This window comes from Oreochromis aureus, linkage group 8 (assembly GCF_013358895.1).
Source record: "Oreochromis aureus strain Israel breed Guangdong linkage group 8, ZZ_aureus, whole genome shotgun sequence".
NCBI lineage: Eukaryota > Metazoa > Chordata > Actinopteri > Cichliformes > Cichlidae > Oreochromis > Oreochromis aureus.
This window is the reverse complement of record NC_052949.1, coordinates 1,276,816-1,282,821: the sequence shown is the minus strand read 5'-3', so window position 1 is coordinate 1,282,821 and position 6,006 is coordinate 1,276,816.

Sequence of the window (6,006 nt, the reverse complement as noted above, 5' to 3'; positions counted from 1 at the left end):
AACAGCACCCTGCAGCCTGTAAGTAATAAATTCAGTAATTAAATAATTAATTCAGATCAAACTGAGGTTATTGTACTCGGCCCTGAAAATCTTAGAAATATGGTATCTAAAGTTTTTTTTATTATTTTGAACATTTAAGAAAAACATAACATAACAACCCAAAACAACAAAAACCACACTCAGTGAAGAAAAATAAATAAATAAATAAACTGTTGCACACACAGGTAATTCTTAATTCAGACTGTATCTCACATTGTCATCATGTTGTAGACCCATAAAAACAAAAAAACTGTCCCATTGTTCTATTAGAGTCTCTGTCTTGCTGCTCAGTGTTCCCAGCATTTTCTCGCATGCGGTGTTTTCAGTCATTTTCTCCTCCCACATTTTCAGGGTTGGAGTCCGAGGCTCTTTCCAAAGTGTTAAAATAAGACAAACACACGTCACAATCCCAGTGTTTAGCACTCTAAAGCCTGCTTTGTCTAACTTTGGCACCTCGCCTCTGTCCCCCAATAGGCACAGTCTTGGTGATCTAGGTAATTTAAATTTCACCCACCCCTCCATATATTTTAAAACATTTTCCCATATTGGGGAGACCAGTGGACATTCCCATAAAGCATGTACTAACGTACCTTTTGCTTCTTGGCACTTCCAGCACAGGTCGTCTTTACTAATTCCCATTTTATAAAGTCTCGTTGGTGTGTAATAGTACCTATTGAGAATTTTATATTGGATACATTTGCCTCTAGCTTCCCTAATGTAGAACCCATTTTCAGAAATAATTGAATCCCATGTTCCCTCATCGAAGGAACAATCCAGATCTTTTTCCCAAACACTTTTAAGACTTTTACATATGTTGTTTTTAACCCAATGACATAAATTATACCATTTTGATGCCTTTGCAAGTGGTGGAAGTGAAAAGAAATTCTCTACAAGATTTTTCTCCTGAGACAATTTTATTTTATCTTTCAGACAATCTGTCATTTGTAAATATCGCCAAAAATGGCCGGGACCTTCCAAATTAAACTTTCCTGTCAAATCATTAAAAGACATAAACATGTTATCTTCATATAAATCGCTTATTAATCTTATGCCTTTTTTGTGCCACTGTGGCCAATAAATTGTTTGTTTACCTATTTTTATTTTTGGGTTGTGCCACAGGGGTGCATATTTTTGAAAGTATGGGGAAAGATTACAGCTCTTGTGAATCTCTTGCCACACCATTTTTGAAAACTTTAAAATAGGGTTATCTCCTCTATTCCCTTTATTGTCCGGTTTTTGAGACAACACCTCAATGGGAGTGAATGGAAAGACCAGTTCACGTTCCATTAGAACCCAGTCTAGGTCCGAATTTATTGCTGCCCAGTGTTTACACAGCTTGGACGTTTCAAAGAGATGAGATGCTGTACTGCTTTATGTTGGGTAGGGATAAACCCCCTTCTTTTCTCGGTTGGTACAGTCTACCAAGATTGATCCGCGGTCTACCACCATCCCAAAGAAAGTGTTTTATCATATTATCATATCTTAAGAAAATTTGAGGTGAAATACAAATTGGTATCATTCCAATGAAATAACTGATCAGAGGAGCTCCTGCCATCTTTATCGTATTTACTTTGCCCCATAATGCCAAGTGCAGCTTACCCCATTTCTCCAAATTAGTTTTAATCCTAGTAAGTAGTTTTCCTACATTATCATTCATAATCTCATCAACATTCGGATTAAGTGTTATTCCTAAGTATTTCATCCCTTTTTGTAACACATTGAAATTGAAAGCTGATAACGAATTAGCAATACATGTTTGCGATATTGGCATTGCCTCCGACTTATGCCAGTTAATTTTGTAGCCTCATAACTTAGAGAATTCACCAATAACATTTAGCAATTTAGTTATAGAATTGGTAGGGTCCTGACACACCACCAAAATATCGTCTGCATATAGAAATAATTTATGTTCTCTCCCCCCTCCATTCACACCCACAATACTTGAATCTTCCCTTATTTTAATAGCCAAGGGTTCCAAAAAGATAGTGAACAAGAGTGGGCTAAGACTACAACCCTGACGGGCAGACCTGGAGATAAAAGAAAAAGGGGACATCAGTCCATTGGTGATTACAGAGGCTTTCGGCCCTGAATAAAGTGTCTTAACCCATCTACAAAAATTATCATCAATTCCAAATTTTGACAATGCGGTGAATAAAAAACTCCATTCAACCCTGTCAAAAGCTTTCTGGGCATCAAGTGAAATTATTACTACCGGTTTTGGGTTATTTTTATTGGCCCACATAAGATGTAATAGTCTCCTCATGTTATCAGCTGATGATCGATGCTTAATAAACCCCACTTGGTCTTTATGAACAATCCGTGGCAACACCGTCTCCAGTCTTGCTGCCAAGATCTTTGACAGTATTTTACAATCCACATTTATTAAACTAATAGGTCTAAAATTGGTTGGGTCAGTTAAATCTTTATCACCTTTTGACAAGAGAGTTATAATAGCTTGATTGAAACTTTCAGGGAGCGTGCCACATCGGAAAGCTTCCTGAAATACTTTAGTTAAAAATGAGGCAAGTATGTCTGTAAACTTTTGATAATATTCGGCTGTAAAGCCATCTATACCCGGTGACTTCCCAGTTTTCATTGCATTAATGGCTTTTTTAACTTCTGCCTCTGTTATAGGTGCCTCCAATTGGTCCTTTTCTTCCGGAGGAACTTTTGGTATTGTTAATTTATCAAAAAGGATTCCAATTCTTCTGTACTAGCCGTGATCCTCATAGAGATCCTCATAAAACGATTTGAAAACGGCATTAATATCCCAAGATGATGTCATCAATTTATCATCTTTTTTAATTGCCGTAATCACACTTTGATTTTCTAGCTGTTTAAGTTGTCTAGCCAGTAATTGTCCTGTTTTTTCCCCATTCTCATAGAAATTTGTTTTAAGCCTGAACAGTGCATACTCTGCTTTCTTATTATAAATTTCATGAAGATTAAACTTTAGTTGGCATATTTTTCTGAAGTTACTCTCTACATAATTTTCTGCCAATTGTTTTTCCAAATAACTAATCTGTTTTTCCAAAGTCTGTATTGTTTGTTTACTTTCTTTCGCCTTCTTTGAACTGTATCCCAGACATTTGCCTCTAATAAAGGCCTTTAGGGCGTCCCATACAGTAGCCAATCTCTCTGTGGTCCCAATATTTACATCCCAAAAAAAGTTAATGTCATCTTTTAATGTTGCCACAAATTGTTCATCCCGTAAAAGACTTGGGTTTAATTTCCACTTGCCCTGATTATATTTCTCAACCTGTAAGTCTATATTTAGTTCTACTGGGGCATGATCTGATATTATGATTATACCTATTTCACAGTTTACAACCAGATCAGTGCTCAGACTAGGTATTAAAAAATAATCAATTCGGGAATAACTTTTATGAGAATGTGAGTAAAACGTATATTCCCTTTCTAAAGGATGTACTAGTCTCCAGATATCAAGCAACCCAGCTTCCTCTTTAAAGATGGCTGCTGCAGATTTTTTTTTTGCACTAGGGCCTAGACTTGCACCACTCCTATCCAAATACTGATCCGGAACATGATTAAAATCTCCTCCCAGCACAATCTGGCCATCAAAATCACCTAATATCTTAATAATATTGACAGCAAAGTTGGGGTCTTCCCTATTTGGGGCATATATGTCACATAGTATTACTTTCACACCATTTATAAGTACTTGGAGACGTATTACTCGTCCTCTCGCAATGGTACAAAGTTGATTTTCTTATTAATAAGTATTATAACTCCACGGCTTTTCCTGGATACAGAGTTATGAAACCCAACCCAATCTCGTTTCATTGTCAGGGCTTCCGTTTCACTTTCAAAATGTGTTTCTTGTAAAAATGCTATATCTGTACTACGGGACTTAAGCTAGCTTAGGAATTTTTTCCTTTTAATTGGTGTACTACAACCATTGATATTCCGTGTCACAATATTAATACCTAATTTACCCATTCTTATCTTTTTCTACGAGTATATATTGTCTCAAATACCTTAGTCTACTGCACAGTATATCAAAGCATCTCGGTGCAAGTGTTCCCTCACTGTAAACATCTTCTCCTAGCAATATAAACACAACAAGGGGAAAAAGAAGAAAAACAAAAAAACAAACAAAAAAACCCATGAAGACTTATCTGGTCCGTGTGGGTTCAGAGAACGGTCCCGCCGCTCTCCCCGTCATTTCGATCCTGGTGACACCATCCTGACCCCTGCCTAGTGTAGTGATTTCTCCACTCCTTCACTCGTACATCTCACTGCGATAGCCCCGCACCATCTACCGCCTTACCACCAACCTCCATATTCTCACCATTCACTGTCTTTTCAATGTTCTCGTGAATAAAATTTTCCGCCTCCTGTGCGTCTGTAAAGCTTAGCCATTTTCCCCTCCATGTGAATCGGAGCGTTGCCGGGTGGGCCAGTGTGTGCTTCACCTGATGCTGCCACAAAACCTTCATCATCAGGTGGAACAGTTTGCGTTGTGACACACGCTCCTTGGTCATATCCTCAAAAAACGATAACTTGCAGTCCTCCCATATTATCCCTTTCTTCTTTTTAGCTGTTGCTAGCACTTTTTCTCAGGCTGTACATCTGAGAAATCTCACCAAGATAATACCTGGAGGCTGGTTCGGGTTTGGACGGGGTCCCATGCTTCTATGACATCGTTCAATCTCATGTTCACCTCCAGTCAGTCCCAAACCATCTGAGAGTATCTTCTGTACATAATCAGATAGATCGCGCCCGGCCTCTCTTCCTTTTTTTTAATCCGACCAGTCTGAGGTTCTTTCAATGAGCCCTGTTTTCTTGATCAACAATCTGGGCACATAGTTGATTGACTTTGTTAATTAGCTTGGCATTATCTTTAGCCAAGATGGCCACCTGGTCCTCCACATCTGAAATACAACTTTCGGCTTCCGTTAGCCTCGTTTGGATTGCAGCTACAGAATTTTTAAGTTCCGTAGTGTCAGTTTTAATCAACGTCACATCAGCTGCAATCCCGTTCAGCGTCACTCCGATCGTAGCAATCTCAGCAAACAGACCCTCTATATCGCTTTTCCGACCTTCTTCTTGATTAACAGGTCTGGCAGAGCTAGCTTCTCCGGTGGTGACAGTTGGTAGGCGCGACTGCACAATATGCTTTTTTTGACTGGATGCCATATTCCGTCCCAAATTTACTTTAATGTTTCCCAACGTCGAGTGGTATCATAGTAGGAGTAGTAGGAGTTGTTTCAGAATTTAATTTCCATTATATTATCGGCTGGGGTTCAGAGCTTCTCTACGACGCAGCCATTCCTGATACCACGTGACTCCCAATTTGAATCTCTAACCAGATTCTTACTCTGGATGGCATTACCTTGGCCTCCAGTAATGCTGTGAGGAACCTTGGAGTCATTTTTGACCAGGACATGTCCTTCAATGCACATATTAAACAAATATGTAAGACTGCTTTCTTCCATTTGTGCAATATCTCTAAAATTAGAAATATCCTGTCTCAGAGTGATGCTGAAAAACTAGTTCATGCATTTATTACTTCCAGGCTGGACTACTGTAATTCATTATTATCAGGATGTCCTAAAAACTCCCTGAAAAGCCTTCAGCTGATCCAAAATGCTGCAGCAAGAGTCCTGACAGGGACTAGAAAGAGAGAGCAGATTTCTCCTGTTTTGGCTTCCCTTCATTGGCTTCCTGTTAAATCCAGAATTGAATTCAAAATCCTGCTCCTCACATACAAGGTCTTAAATAATCAGGCCCCATCTTATCTTAATGACCTTGTAGTACCATATCACCCTATTAGAGCACTTCGCTCTCACACTGCAGGCCTACTTGTTGTTCCTAGAGTATTTAAAAGTAGAATGGGAGGCAGAGCCTTCAGTTTTCAGGCCCCTCTTCTGTGGAACCAGCTTCCATCACTGTCCTTTGCTCTCATTTCTTCAGTTGTCACTGAGCTTCCAAAGAAGACACGGG